The sequence below is a fragment of the Cupressus sempervirens genome, chromosome 11 (genome assembly GCF_028749045.1).
Source record: "Cupressus sempervirens isolate cs-2001-9-10 chromosome 11, ASM2874904v1, whole genome shotgun sequence".
Lineage (NCBI taxonomy): Eukaryota > Viridiplantae > Streptophyta > Pinopsida > Cupressales > Cupressaceae > Cupressus > Cupressus sempervirens.
The window spans coordinates 21,017,641-21,032,938 of NC_143128.1; the positions used below are offsets into that span (position 1 = coordinate 21,017,641).

Consider the following 15,298-nt stretch of genomic DNA (forward strand, 5'->3'; position numbering starts at 1 on the left):
TAGTTAGGATCCTTTATAAAGAAGAAATATGTTTTAAATCCCCAAATGAGACAAGTACAAACGAATATTCTACGAATACAAACTACCAAAAAGCAAAAGTCTAAGAATAATTTATGGGTTAAGTTCTTGAGATTCCAAATGGATAAGCTTATCATACGCTTATAGAAAATTTAATATCAAACACCTCTATCATAAAATTTCTTGGAATGAAATTTAGTAAATTTTCTTATAATGTATATTTTATTTAGATTTTTATTACGTAATCTTAATTATTAAGTTCTTTTTAAAAATTTATATTTGATTTGGAGATAAGATGGTTAGGTTATCTTTTAAAATTATTTATTTCTTAATTATATAAATATATTTCTTAGAACTAGTTGAAATGATTTGAGGCTATAGATACTTTATTATAATTTAAAAAAAAATATTATATATATATATAAAACAATATAATCATAATAGACAATAAATTTTTCTTTTCATGATATACATCTATCTCTATTATATTTACAAATAAAAATATTTTCATTCTTATCATTAATTCTATAATTACCAAACATACATTCCAAATATAATTTCTTATATGATAATTTAAAAATTTCTTACTATTTTATTCTTCTACACCATTTATGTAATAACATTAAAATTTAGTATTGTTTTTTATTTTTATATAGTGTACCCAAGACAACCCACAACAAAAGCCACCACTGAAATGATTTAAGAAACCACCTCTTCGACTTAAAGAATGACTGAAAGACCACCATTTTAATTTTTTATATACAATTATCCAAATTTTTTTACCACTATTTTAAATTTATCAAATTAAATATATCCAAAATAAATATCTTGCCAGTCAATGTCAGTTGTCCCTGAAGGGAAGCCTGACACACGTGGGAAGCGAACTAGTTCACTCTAGTTGAGTTAACAAGTGGTTAATTATAAAATCACCGCGTAAAAACACGCTGGAGAGAGTCAAATGTATTACTCTCAAATTCGCCTGTGGTTATGGTAAAATCCATCATATCGACCAAACGACAGTACGCGTTTGCTTTGCGATTCCAACAAGGACAGATTTGTTTAGATGAAGTAGTCATCTGCTTCAATCGATGGTATTGGCGGAGCCACATTCCTCCGACTTATTGCTGATCGAACGATTGAAGTTAAGGAAGAGAAGGTTTAGGCAGAAAAAACACACAAATTTTAATGGCCACGACGGATATGTGGAAAAAAAGAACCCGGAACACATCGACGAAGTATTTTCTTTTCCAGTGTTAGATTTGCTGATGCGTTGCAGGTGATTGGACAAAAAAAGTTGCAAGATCGATGAAATGAGGGCATTTTTTGTGTTCTGGTATGTTTTCTGGCTCTGGAATCATTTTAGATGAAGTCTTGTGCGTATTTCATAATCTTGTTTGTATTACCAGTGCTTAATGTGCCATTCGTTATTTCTGGTTTAAAACTGACGAGACTGTAGTTTCATTTTTAGTAACACACCTTCTCACCATTTATTCTTTTTGGGTGGATACCTCGTATACCCTAGAATTAAAGATAGATCGACCATTGAGTTTTGTGGGCTTGGGTTACTATAATCAAATGCATCCTCTTACCATTTGTTTTCTGGATACCTCATTTTCCCTAAATTTAGACATAGATCGTTGTGTGAGTTTTGTGGAGATGAAGTTATATGTTTCGGCTTTTTATTTACTCCTTTAGAGTTGTTTTGATCGTATTCCTATTGCGCTAGTGATTCTTCCCACATGGTTTTAAAACATACAGTTTTTTTTTTTGGCTTATTCTTTGCCTATACCAATCAGTTTTTCCAATGGTGGTTGAGTCATGTAACTAAATTATCAATCAGCTTTTTCAATAGTGGTTGAATCACAAAATGAAATTGTCAATCAGCTTTTCCAATGGTGGTTGAAGCACAAAATGAAATTATCAACCAGTTTTCCAATACTTGTTGATGCAAAATAACTTTCAGTTCATTGATACCTCGTAACAGAAAAAGAAAAACTGGCGAAGGCTGCAAGGTTTGATTATATCTGTGCATAAAGGTTAAATCGAGTAAAACTGGCTATTGTCCACTGTTGAATGCGAAATGTTTTATAGAATACCGCCTACTAATTAGCATCCTAAGAAAACTGTAAGATCAATTGTTCCCGCGATAATTAGCTTTTCGATTATAATGATATGATAGGATTTAATTTTATGGTTTCTTGTAATGTAGATTAAGTTTCTATTCATTTTTTCATACTATTTAGTATTTAGTACTTATAGTTTATTTCCTAAGGCTGTTTACTCGTTTTTAGTTATTTTTACCCTAATGCCTTTCTTTCTTTAATAGAGAGAAAATCACACGAAGAATGTGTCAGAGGAAACCAATATCCATTTCAAATTGTACTGTGTCAAATTGCTTTGTCTATGCTTTCCACTGGGTGCAAGAGGTTACTAGAGGACTTCAAACTGGATTCTCTATAATCTTTCTCTATTTATTTGACTGAAGAAGAATGAAGTTATTGTTTATGTTCTTGTAATTTGTGCAATCATTTTTCCAGTATCCTGTGGCAAGGGGCTATAACTTGAATTTCACGGGCTGTGGAATAAATTCCTGTGATTATTGTTTCTAAGAAGGAAGATGTAAACTGGATCTGGGCAAAGTTTAAGTTAAAATTCATACTGAAAATCCTGAATTAAAATTGATTGCTTTGAGCAGATCATGTGAAGAAACATTAAAGAGTGGGAGATGGAAGAAATGTAATAAGCCTACTAGCTTATATGCCTTAGAGTGAGTTTTTTTCCAGTAATCATTAGAAACTATAACTTATAAGCATTAGGTTTTTATTTTCCCAGTATCCCCTTATGTGCAATAGGTTTTGTCGTGTACTCAGAGATTGATGTTAAGAAATTTAAACCACAGGGATTGCTACAATGAAGTAACCGTTAAGGCTATTATTACTAATTAAGAACCCGCAATCTTTATTAATTATGTGATGAAGTTTTCATTTTCTCTTTTTTTATACTCACTTTCTCACGACAGGTTATTACAGACAAGAAGTTAATGAGAAGTTTTTGTGCTTTATTTTCCAATATTGATTGTTATGTCTGAGCAGTTGAATGTGAAGAAATTTTCAAAGATTTAGAAACCACTGTGATGAAAAATTCCATAAATTGTTTTGTATTGAGTTTTGTTCTCTGTAATGATAGCAAATCTACTAATAGGTTTTTGTTTTTGTCTCTGTATTGATGTCCCCAAGATCAAAATCTTAAAGTTGAACTTAAGATGGAGTGGCCTGTAACCTTCTGATACCCATTGTTGAGTCAGAGCAGTTGAAAATATCTCAAGACAATGAGATTATGATGATGAAATTTCAAATAAGCTATCGTTTATGTCCTCATGAATTTTGGAGTTGGAAATTGTGATAGTTAGGTTTTCATTTTTGTGCTGTGTACTTTTTGCTTTATTCATTTTCCTTATATGTAAGATCATCTAGTTAACAGGTTTTCTTTACATTTTTTTTTCCAATTCCGATTCTTAAAGTTGAGCTGATAATGCTACGTTACTGGATTTGCGTGTCCGGGCTGCAGACTGGATCTGAGTCTGAATTCGTGAACCGGTACGTACTTATTACGATAATAGATAGTTTCTATTATCTCTGTTTTGTATCTAATGGTTATCCATTGCAATCTTCTGTAAATATTAGAATGTTTCTAATATTTATTTTTCTGTTTCTAGAATAGAATGTTTCTATTCTTTACGATTGTTTCTTAATGAAACATCGTTTAGTCTCTTGTATAAATTGATCTCTTGATCACTGTTAATAACAAGCAAATATTTTTCAATTACTTCATAATAACGTGCCTAGGGTTTGGATTTGACCTTGTGCGTTCGTCCAAACAAACCCACACGATCAACTCCAAACCTTGCACGCATCCGGATGAACCCACATGATAGGACCTTGTGCAATTCCGGTACATACCATGCGGACCCAGGAGAATCCGACAAATCTACATGGACCCAAAAGAATCCAACTCCCGAGGAGAGTTTGGCGTGAATTTGTATGGAGCCCCAGGGACCCACATGCCAAACTTGGAACAAGTATACACGAATCCATTATATAATGCATATATATATAAACATACATGAATCCATACAAATCATGATGGGGAAAAAATCACGAATCCACAAATTGGATTCTCAAACACAAACCTGTCCTCGAATAGATCACTTAGAGAGATAGGCTATTATTCATGTTACAAAAAGTTTTGTGGCTCATAAGCTTTACATATAATAAGGTTTCATTTTGTCTTTATCACAAATATTCTCCCGTCATAGATATTTAAAATTGGCCAATATGAAGAATTTCTAAAATAAAGTACTCCTATATGTAATATTAAGATAGTTTTATTGGGTTTTGCGCACCTGTTCAAGAGTAGAAAATTGGGAATAATATTGAAAAGTGGAAAGAGGATAGGTGCCACTTGGATTTTTGGTCCCCTCGTGTTGTAGGGACTTTTAAATTTAATTTTGGAGCTCTGAGGGGGTATACGGGTATAGCTGTAGACAGATCATAATGCACAAAGAAAGATAATCATAATGCACAAAGAAAGATATACTAGGGGGGTCATTATTTTTGGGTATTTGCACTAACAGTGGGGTGCAATGGGAAGCTCTTTAGCAATAGTACGAGAGGTAAGGAGCAAAACATAAAGAATATGATAGTGGAGAGTATTCTATCAATGTGATAAGTGCTTTGCACAAGGAAATGAGTTTGAGCTAGAGATTGAATAAAACATAGAAGAGGTGCAACTTATGAATTAAAAATTTCATTTCAAACCAATTTGAACTTTGCAAAAGAAAACTTAAGTGTATAGCTGACTTTTTGGCCAATGAAGGTTGAGTAAGTGTTGCTTATGCCAATTTATAATTATAATTTAAATAATTAGAGCAACCTGGCTTCCTTTACATTTCAAACTCCCCTGCAATCAACAGATAATAAATAGGGGCTTGCTGGGGTTGTTAAGTCAGCATTGAGTTGTATGTGATAATGAGTTATGCCCTTCACCCAGCACATATTGGATGGTGGCATATTGAGAAGATGATAATATGATTGGGAGGCTTATTGTGCATTAAAGAGCCCTACATGTTGGTAGCATACGGAGGTCAGGTGTTTTTTTGACATTCAGCAACACGTGCTCGGTTCCTTAGACAGTGGTGGTGCTTTGGAGGCCTCATATTGTATGCAAGTCTGTGTGTTTAATTTCAAATGGCAGAGCAACAATGTTAAGGTCATGGGCAGTCATATTCATAGCTATTTGTGAAGCTATTACTGGAAGGCATGAGCAGCGGATGTTCTCTGGCAAGGATACTGTGGAGTTCATGGTAAGTTCTTGGAGTTGAGAAATGAAATCTATCTTCTGCAAATGTTGTGTTGAAATGTAGACTAGATATTTGGGGGATCACATGTGCATCAGCATAGAGGAAGGTTTGAAATTGGAAGCGATTATATATGCCACACTTATGTTGTCTCTATCTACATTATTTGAGCTTTTGATGCAAAATGTACAACGTGAGTTAGCTTCTTTCTTTGGCAGGCCTTTGACTATAATGGGTGTATATTAGGATGCTTCCAGGGTGGAAGTGATGTTGAAAACAAGAAATATGTTGAATGTGTCATTTGCATTATGGGGACTTTATATTTGCCATTTGTTTTTCTATTGCAGTTCTTGCTTTCGTTGTATGGGTTCGGTGTAGGATCTTTTGGTGTATGTAACTGTCATCTAGCTGGCTATGGTGATTGGTTTTTTGAGGGTGCAGGCTTATTGGTGCCTTTACAGCATTCTGATGTTTGGCCTAGCTAAATTTTTATACTTTTATATTCTTAACAGTGGGCCCTTATAGATGCCTGGGCTTTGTGGTAGTTATGAATCTAAATTATAGGCTTAGGTTTTAATTACTGCTGTTTTTGGCTATGCGGAATAAATTTTTGTATAGCATGAAGTCTGAAATGTGAACAAACATCCAAAACATTGTGGAATGCAGTGATGGAATAAGTCCTTTTCCATGTTTTAGTGAATTCTGTGCTTGTATTTACAATTCCAACAAGGACAGATTTGTTTAGACGAAGTAGTCATCTGCTTCAATCGATGGTATTGGCAAAGCCACATTCCTCCAACTTATTGCTGATCGAACGATTGAAGTTAAGGAAGTGGAGGTTTAGGCAGAAAAAACACACAAACTTTAATGGCCATGATGGATATGTGGAAAAAAAGAACCCGGAACACATTGACGGAGTATTTCCTTTTCCAGTGTTAAATTTGCTGATGCGTTGCAGGTGATTGGATAAAGAAAGTTGCAAGATCGATGAAATTAGGGCATCTTTTGTGTTCTGGTATGTTTTCTGGCTATGGAAGCATTGTAAATGAAGTCTTCTTGTGCGTATTTCATGAGTCTTGTTTGTAGTTCCAGTGCTTAATGTGTCATTTGTAATTTCTGGTTTAAAACAGACGAGACTGTAGTTTTATTTTTAGTAACACACGGTCTCACCATTTCTTCTTTCTGGTTGGATCCCTTGTATACGCTAAAATTAAAGATAGATTGATCATTGAGTTTTGTGGGCTTAGCTTACTATAATCTAATGCATCCTCTCACCATTTGTTTTCTGGATACCTCATTTCCCCTAAATTTAAATATAGATCGTTGTGTGCGTTTTGTGAAGATGAAATTATATTTTGGCTTTTTATTTACTCCTATAGATATGTTTTGATCGTATTCCTATTGCGCTAGTGATTCTTCCCACATGGTTTTAAAATATACGGTGTTTTTTTCTGCTTATTCTTTCCCTATACCAACCAGTTTTTCCAATGGTGGTTGAGTCATAAAACTAAATTATCAATCAGATTTTTCAATAGTGGTTGAATCACAAAATGAAATTGTCAATCAGCTTTTCCAATAGTGGTTGAAGCACAAAATGAAATTATCAACCAGTTTTCCAATACTTGTTGAGGCAAAATAACTTTCAGTTCTTTAATACCTTGTAACAGAAAAAGATAACCTGGCAAAGGCTTGCAAGGTTTGATTATATCTCTGCATAAAGGTTAAATCGAGTAAAACTGGCTATTGTCTACTGTTGAATGCAATTTTTTTAAAGATTACCGATCACTAATTAGCATCCTAAGAAAACTTTAAGATCAATTGTTCCCACTATAATTAGTTTTTTGATTATAATGATATGATAGGATTTAATTTTATGGTTTCTTGTAATGTAGATTAAGTTTCTATTCATTTTTCCATACTATTTAGTATTTAGTACTTATAGTTTATTTCCTAAGGCTGTTTACTCATTTTTTAGTTATTCTGACCGTAATGCCTTTCTTTCTTTAATAGAGAGAAAAATCACACGAAGAATGTGTCAGAGGCAACCAATATCCATTGCAAATTGTACTGTGTCAAATTGCTTTATCTGTGTTTTCCACTGGGTGCAAGAGGTTACTAGAGGACTTCAAACTGGATTCTCTATAATTTTTCTCTATTTATTTGACTGAAGAAGAATGAAGTTATTGTTTATGATCTTGTAATTTGTGCAATTATTTTTCCAGTATCCTGTGGCAAGGGGCTATAACTTGAATTTTACTGGCTGTGGAATACATTCCCGTGTTGATTGTTTCTAAGAAGAAAGATGTAAACTAGATCTGGGCAAAGTTTAAGTTAAACTTCATACTGAAAATCCTGAATTAAAATTGATAGCTTTGAGCAGATCATGTGAAGAAACATTAAATAGTGGGAGGTAGAAGAAATGTAATAAGCCATTACTAGCTTATTTGTCTTCTAGTGAGTTTTTTCCCAGTAATCATTAGAAACTATAAGCATTAGGTTTTCATTTTCCTAGTATCCCCTTATGTGCAATAAGTTTTGTCATGTATTCAGAGATTGATGTATTCAAACCACAGGGATTGCTACAGTGAAGTAACCATTAAGGCTACTATTACTAATTAAGAACTTGCAATCTCTATAAATAATGTGACGAAGATTTCATTTTCTCATGACAGGTTATTACAGACAAGAAGATAATGAGAAGTTTCTGTGCTTTATTTGCCAATATCAATTCTTATGTCTGAGCAGTTGAATCTGAAGAAATTTTCAAAGATTTAGAAACCACTGTGATGAAATATTCAATAAATTGTTTTGTAGTGAGTTTTGTGCGCTGTAATGATTAGAAATTCTATTAATAGGTTTTTGTTTTTGTCTCTGTATTCATGTCCCCAAGATCAAAATTTTAAAGTTGAACTTAAGATGAAGCAGCCTGTAACCTTCTGATACCCATTGTTGAGTCAGAGCAGTTGAAAATATCTTAAGACAATGAGATTACGATGATGAAATTTCAAATAAGTTATCGTTTATGTCCTTGTGAATTTTGGAGTTGGAAATTGTAATAGTTATGAATTTAACAAGTTAGGTTTTCATTTTTGTGCTGTGTACTTGTTGCTTTATTCATTTTCCTTATATGTAAGGTCATCTAGTTAACACGTTTTCTTTACATTTATTTTCCAATTCTGATACTTAAAGTTGAGCTGATAATGCTATGTTACTGGATTTGCATGTCCGGCCTGCAGACCAGATCCGACTTTGGATTTGTGAACCGGTACGTACTGGATGTGCATAGGGGCTAGATTTGACCCTGTGGGTTTGTCCGGACGAACCCACATGATCAAATCCCGACCTTGTGCGCATCCAGATGAACCCACGGGATCAAATGCGGACCTTGCATAAATCTAGTACATACCCATGCGTGTTTATTGTACAAGGTAAAAGGTTACTTATTGCATGTAGTATAGCAAGATACAACATAGAACAAATACTTTATTCATACACACAATATGCACTCCAATGCTTACAATATGATTCAGATGATTACAATGATTCTGATGATGATCCAAATTCCGTTCCGGATGGTGTACATACACTTTCCCGAAGGGGTGACTCAACTGTCATGCGCTTGTTCGGATACTATTCTACCTGTCGGCTACAATATAGAATCTACTGAAAAGAAGAAGTAAAGTTGTCTTTGGACGAAAATACAACAAAACTCAAAAATGAACAACTAATTACATCAATGTATAGATACTAAGTAGAGAGATGCGTGCCTGACGTAGTGGCCGTCCTCGCCCTCAGTTCGTTTAGCTTCTCCTGTAGTTTGTAGACTTGCTCCTTTCGAACTTTCAATTCCGCTTCCGCCTCCATTTGAAGCTCTAAAGCTGACTGCATCATCTCAGCTCTTTCTCCTTCTCATTTGCTACTCCCTCCTCTGCTGCTAATTGTTCCTTCTCTGTTGCCAATTTCTGTAGCTAACTCTGTCTGTCTAACAAGGCTGCCCTCTCAAATTCCCAGGCTGCCCTCTCTGTGGCTAGCCTGGCAGCTAACTCCTCTCGAGCCCTCTCAGCTGTTACCTGGTTTGCTTGGCTCCTTCGAAGGGTGTAATACGCATCTATAACAAGATAGATCTTTTTTTGTCACATCACATTCACATTCCTTCCGTGCCTGTACCAAACTAGTCTCCAAAAACACGTTGCATCTGTAGGCTTTGCTAACACAATTCTGTCTCCCTAGCCAATCTGACCTTGATAGCCACCCATGTCACCTTCTTTGCTTCCCACTCTGGGTACATTGAGCCACGTGTTGCTCTATAGCCTCCAACTGGATGGTCAGCTCCTCCCGAGCTCTCTATGGATCCACCAAGACAGCCTCACCTCCAACACCTACTTCGAGTGCCTCAAAGCGTAGCATCCCTCTCGAAAGGCTTGCTCTAGTGCTCTCTCCACCTCTGGCACATAGACACTCCATGCTTGCAGTAGCTCCAGGTCTCATCAAATGGTCACACTTCCCACGATTGATAACTGAACTGACTGGGGGTCTAGGGGGCAACTCCCCCAGTGAGGTTGAGGGGCAGCGCCCCCGCTGGGTCCTGGGGCAGAGCCGAGGCGGGGTCGAGGGGCAGTGCCCTTGTCGCCAAGACCAAATTAGCACTCTCAAACCCACACAGAAGTCCATGGAATACACCATTTTTGTGATATTCTTCCTATCTCATATTCTTTTTGGCAACTGCTTATGTTTTCTTCACTACTTGTTTATGTCTTTCCTTTTGGCATCATACGTTATTCATTGTGAATTGTTTTGATTTGTTGTCTTTTTCTTTAGAACCTCTCTTATCACCCTTCTTCTGTGTCTGTACGGTGGTCGTCTTGTGATGTTTCAAATGTTAACTTTTTTGTGTGAGTAGTACGGCAATCCTTCCAGTCTGTACTGCAGTCCTTCCTTCCAGTCCGTACAGTAGTCATCCCAGTCTGTACGGTATTTTAGTGTACTAGCCGTACGATTTCTACTCATATGTTGGCCGTACAGTGGATCACCTGTGATCTCCTACTGCCTCGTACAAGACTGTATGGTCCACTATATTCCCTTTGTGCTCCTTAAGTTCGTACGACCCGTATTTTTGTGTCCCATTTGTCCGTACGATCGTACGACTATAAAAATTTATACCTCACGCTTCTTGTGTGGCTATACGGTGTTCTTGATTTACTCTTGCTTGGTCGTACGGTGACGTCTTTGCCTTAATCATGCTGCCTCATTGCTGTACGACACTTCCCTCCAATTTCCGGTGGCCGTACGGTGTTTGTTACTCTTATTGTATTCTCCAAGTCTGTACAGTACCCCTTGTACTGGATGGCCGTATGGTATGCCTTTCCTTTTGCTACCTTTTGAGTGCCATATGGTGTCTTTGCACTGTCTCCCTTATTATGTATTCTGTACGGGCCATACAATGTTTTTTTTTCCCTCTGCTCTCAGGTGGCCGTATGGTCCTCTTCTTCTTTGCCGTGCAATGGTTTCTTCCATACTCTTTTAGCAATTTATCCCCTCGGCCGTACGGCTCTGTTTGATGGTAACTGTACTTCCTTTTATGGTAACCCCCTCGGTGTCTGTTGGTAATCTGCTGAAGCTTCTGTCTGTGTTCCACCTATTGTGCTAAAATTAAAACTTCCTGTGCTGTGCGTATTTCATCCTTATCTTTTATCTTATTTCTATCCTTGTTAAGTAGATTCGGCATTAATCTTCATAACACTTCCTTCGTTTTAGGTTCGACTGGCAACAGTGCCAAATGTTTACCGTATAGGGTAAGAGGTTACTTATTGCATGTAGTATAGCAAGATATAACACAAAACAGATACTTTATTCATATACGCAATATGCACTCCAACGCTTACAATATGATTCAGATGATTACAATGATGATCCAAAGTCTCATCTGAACAGTGTACATATAATTTCCTGAAGGGGTGACTCAACTGTCATGCGCTCGGTCGGATACTATTCTACCTAACGGCTACAATATAGAATCTACTGGCAACAATGCGGACCTAGGAGAATCTGACAAATCTACATGCACTCGGGAGAATCCAATACCCGAGAGAGTCTAGCATGAATTTGCATGGAGCCCCAGGGACCCGTAGACCATTCTTGGAATAATTACACACGAATCCATATATATATATATATATATAAACACACATGAAAATATACAAATCATAATGGGGAAAAAAATCACGAATCCGCCAGTCGGATTCTTGAACCCAAATCCGTCCTCGAATTTGAATCAGCAACTTAGGATGAATGTGAAGAAAGAGAACACTTAGAGAGATAGGCTATTATTCATGTTACAAAAAGTTTTGTGGTTTGTCAACTTTACAAATAATAAGGTTTCATTTGTCTTTATCATAAATATTTTCCCATCATAGTTATTTAAAATTGGCCAATATGAAGAATTACTAAAATAAATTATTCCTGTATGTCATATTAAGATAGTATTGGGTTTTGTGCACCTGTTCAAGAGTAAAAAATTGGGAAAAATATTGAAAAGTGGAAAGAGGATAGGTGCCACTTGGATTTTTGGTCCCCTCGTCTTGTAGGGACTTTTAAATTTAATTTTGGAGCTTTGAGGGGGTATACGGGTACAGCTGCAGACGGACTAATTATTCATAATGCACAAATAGAGATATGCTAGGGGGCTCATTATTTTTGGGTATTTGCGCTAACAATGGGGTGCAATGGGAAGCTCTTTAGCAATATTACGCGAGGCAAGGAGCAAAACATAAAGAATATGATAGTGGAGGGCATTCTATGAATGTGATAAGTGCTTTACTCAAGGAAATGAGTTTGAGCTAGAAATTGAATAAAACATAGAAGAGGTGCAACTTATGCATCAAAAATTTCATTTCGAACCACTTTGAACTTTGCAAGAGAAAACTTAAGTGTATAGCTGACTTTTTGGCCAATGAAGGTTGAGTAAGTGCTGCTTATGGCAATGTATAATTATAATTCAAATACTTGAAGCAACCTGGTTTCCTTTTTATTTCAATCTCCCCTGCAATCAACAGATAATTAATAGGTGCTTGCTGGGGTTGTTTAGTCAGCATTGAGTCGTATGTGATAACGAGTTATGCCCTTCACCTAGCACATATTGGATGGTGGCATATTGAGGAGATGATAATATGATTGGGAGGCTTATTGTGCATTTAAGAGCCCTACATGTTGGTGGCATATGGAGGTCAGGTGTTTTTTCGACATTCAGCAACACGTGCTCGGTTCCTTAGACAGTGGTGATAAGTGCTTTGGAGGCCTCATATTGTATGCATGTCTTTTTGTTTAATTTCCAATGGCAGAGCAACAATATTAAGGTCATGGGCAGTCATATTCATAGCTATTTGTGAAGCTATTACTGGAAGGCATGTGCAGCAGATGTTCTCTGGCAAGGATACTATGGAGTTCATGGTAAGTTCTCGGAGTTGAGAAATGAAATCTATCTTCTGTGAATGTTGTGTTGAAATGTAGACTAGATATTTGGGGGATCACATATGAATCACCATAGAGGAAGGCTTGAAATTGGAAGCAACTATATATGCCACACTTCTGTTGTCTCTATCTACATTATTTGAGGATTTGATGCAAAATGTACAATGTGAGTTGGCTTCTTTCTTTAGCAGGCCTTTGACTATAACGCGTGTATATTAGGATGCTTCCAGGGTGGAAGTGGTGTTGAAAACAAGAAATATGTTGAATGTGTCATTTGCATTATGGGGACTTTATATTTGCCATTTGTTTTTCTATTGCAGTTCTTGCTTTTGTCTTATTCATCGTATGGGTTTGGTGTAGGATCTTTTGGTGTATGTAACTGTTATCTAGCTGGCTATGGTGATTGGTTTTTTGAGGGTGCAGGCTTATTGGTGCCTTTATAGCATTCTGATGTTTGGCCTCACTAAATTTTTATAGTTTTATATTCTTAACAGTGAGCCCTTATAGATGCCAGGGCTTTGTGGTAGTTATGAATCTAAATTATAGGCTTAGGTTTATAATTACTGCTGTTTTTGGCTATGTAGAATAAATGTTTATGTAGCATGAAGTATGAAATGTGAACAAACTTCCAAAACATTGTGGAATGCAGTGATGGAATAAGTCCTTTTCCATGTTTTAGTGAACTCTCTGTGCTTGTATTTAAAAATATTAGGCATCATCTTTTAATTTTAGTGGGTGTGGCTTTATTGAATATATTTTTGTATTCTTTTGTCTAATGCCATGCAGAGAATATATGATTTTACTGGTGGGGCAGAAGGTCAAGGAAAAAATATAATGAAGCTGTACCAAGTTTAAGAGAGAATTAAAATAGAGCTTTTCATGGTTGATGCCTTTTGCATTCAAATGCAAAGAAAGTTTCCACAATTCTAAAAATGAAATAAACCATTTTAAAAAATTGTTTGAATTTGCCTCTTTTCCAGTTATCCTTTTGCTGGGGCAACTGGTATTTAGCAAGGTCGAACTTCGTTAATGCAAGTTAAAAATCAACTTTTCAAAATTGTGTACAAAATTCATTATCCACAGGATGCTATGTAGTTCACAGCTTCTGAATGTGCACAGATGACAAAAACAATTCCAACGCTAAAATGTTGTTGAATCTAATGGGATTAAAAACTTGCCTTTGAATAATCTGCTTTGACCTTGTGAATTTTATAATTTTTTTTCGTTTAGTCATATAATCGTCTCTTTGACGTAATAGGATTAAAACTGATATTTCTATCACAGACTCTTCTATTGTGAAAATACATGATAGTTGGGAATATTGGACAGACTCATCTATTAATATTGAAACTCATCTTCAATAAGTTTGTTCTGTCAGGCTATTATAGGACACACTTTACATAGGTTTTGGGAACAAACAATACCACTAGCTGGCATTCATGTTTCCAAGTGCATTCCTATGAATGCAAATTTTTCTTTTAAAACCCATTCTTCCCATTGTAGGTGCACCCCTCATAATAGCAATCAATTGTTTAAAAAGTGAACCTTATTCTGTTTTATAATGTGCACACTTTATAATTTAAATTAGTCTTCAGAAAAAATTAGATTGTCTTCTTTGTATAGTTGTGCACTTTGTTGTGCAAACTTGTTCTTTGAAAAGTCGCCCTTTTTTGATCTATACAGGCACAAACCTCATAGCACATTATAGACTTTTGAAAACTTGTTTTATCCATTTTGCCTTTATCAGGTGTGGTTAGTTCCAAATGTTCAAATAATAACATTGATAGAGCATTCATTTTACACATTAGAGGAACCTTAATACATAATATCAAACTTGAATTGAGACGTCAAATGAGAGCCAACAAACAAGTTAACAAAATGTTATTCTTTTCATTGTCAATAAGCACATGCATCATATGAAAATTACAAAAAAATGAATTTGGTAGCACACTGATGCTGTAATGTTCCCACTTTAGCAGTTGTCCAGTTGTGTGACTGTTAGCCTTTTTTTATATTTTATTTATCCCACATTGCTTGTGTAAAGTGGTCGACCCTATGAAGTAGGAATAAAAGGAGAGCTTGTAGTTATTGTTAGGCACAATGGAATATGAGAAGAACATGGATGTGTGAGTCACAGATCTGTTCTTGGCATTAGAGGACGTCTATCCTCTCTTGTGACATTCTAGACGTCATTCCTTTGGGGTTTGGCCTTTGGAATTCATTGCTATCAACTTCATTAACAGGCAGCTTGGGCGCATTTCCAGCTACAGGCAGATTGGGTGTAATTAGTGAGTTGAAGAGTTTGTTATGTATTTGATTTTATGATGCTGGAGTAAATAGTGAGCTTGCTTTGTATTTAATTTTATTAGTTTGAAAACTAATATTATTTCAGCAGTAGTTCAATCTTCAATTTGTATAAATTCCTTCTTGTTCATGTTATGTGGTTTCAAAATCTAT

The 15,298-nt window shown here is 35.8% G+C and overlaps 1 protein-coding gene across 3 annotated transcripts in view; it reads left to right on the top strand.

Annotated features, from left to right (window-relative positions):
• The first annotated feature begins 968 nt into the window (after positions 1-968).
• Positions 969-15,298, top strand: part of LOC149528036 (RAF-like serine/threonine-protein kinase 20) — a 51,513-nt gene continuing 37,183 nt past the window's right edge. The window contains exons 1-2 of one of the 3 annotated variants that reach the window (XM_089808530.1): positions 1,036-1,351; positions 2,714-2,785. The gene's annotated coding sequence lies outside the window, so the exon portion shown is untranslated. Of the gene's footprint in view, positions 1,352-2,713; positions 2,786-3,538; positions 3,615-15,298 lie in introns of all 3 variants that reach the window. The other 2 variants (XM_089808529.1, XM_089808528.1) reach the window with 2 other exon arrangements.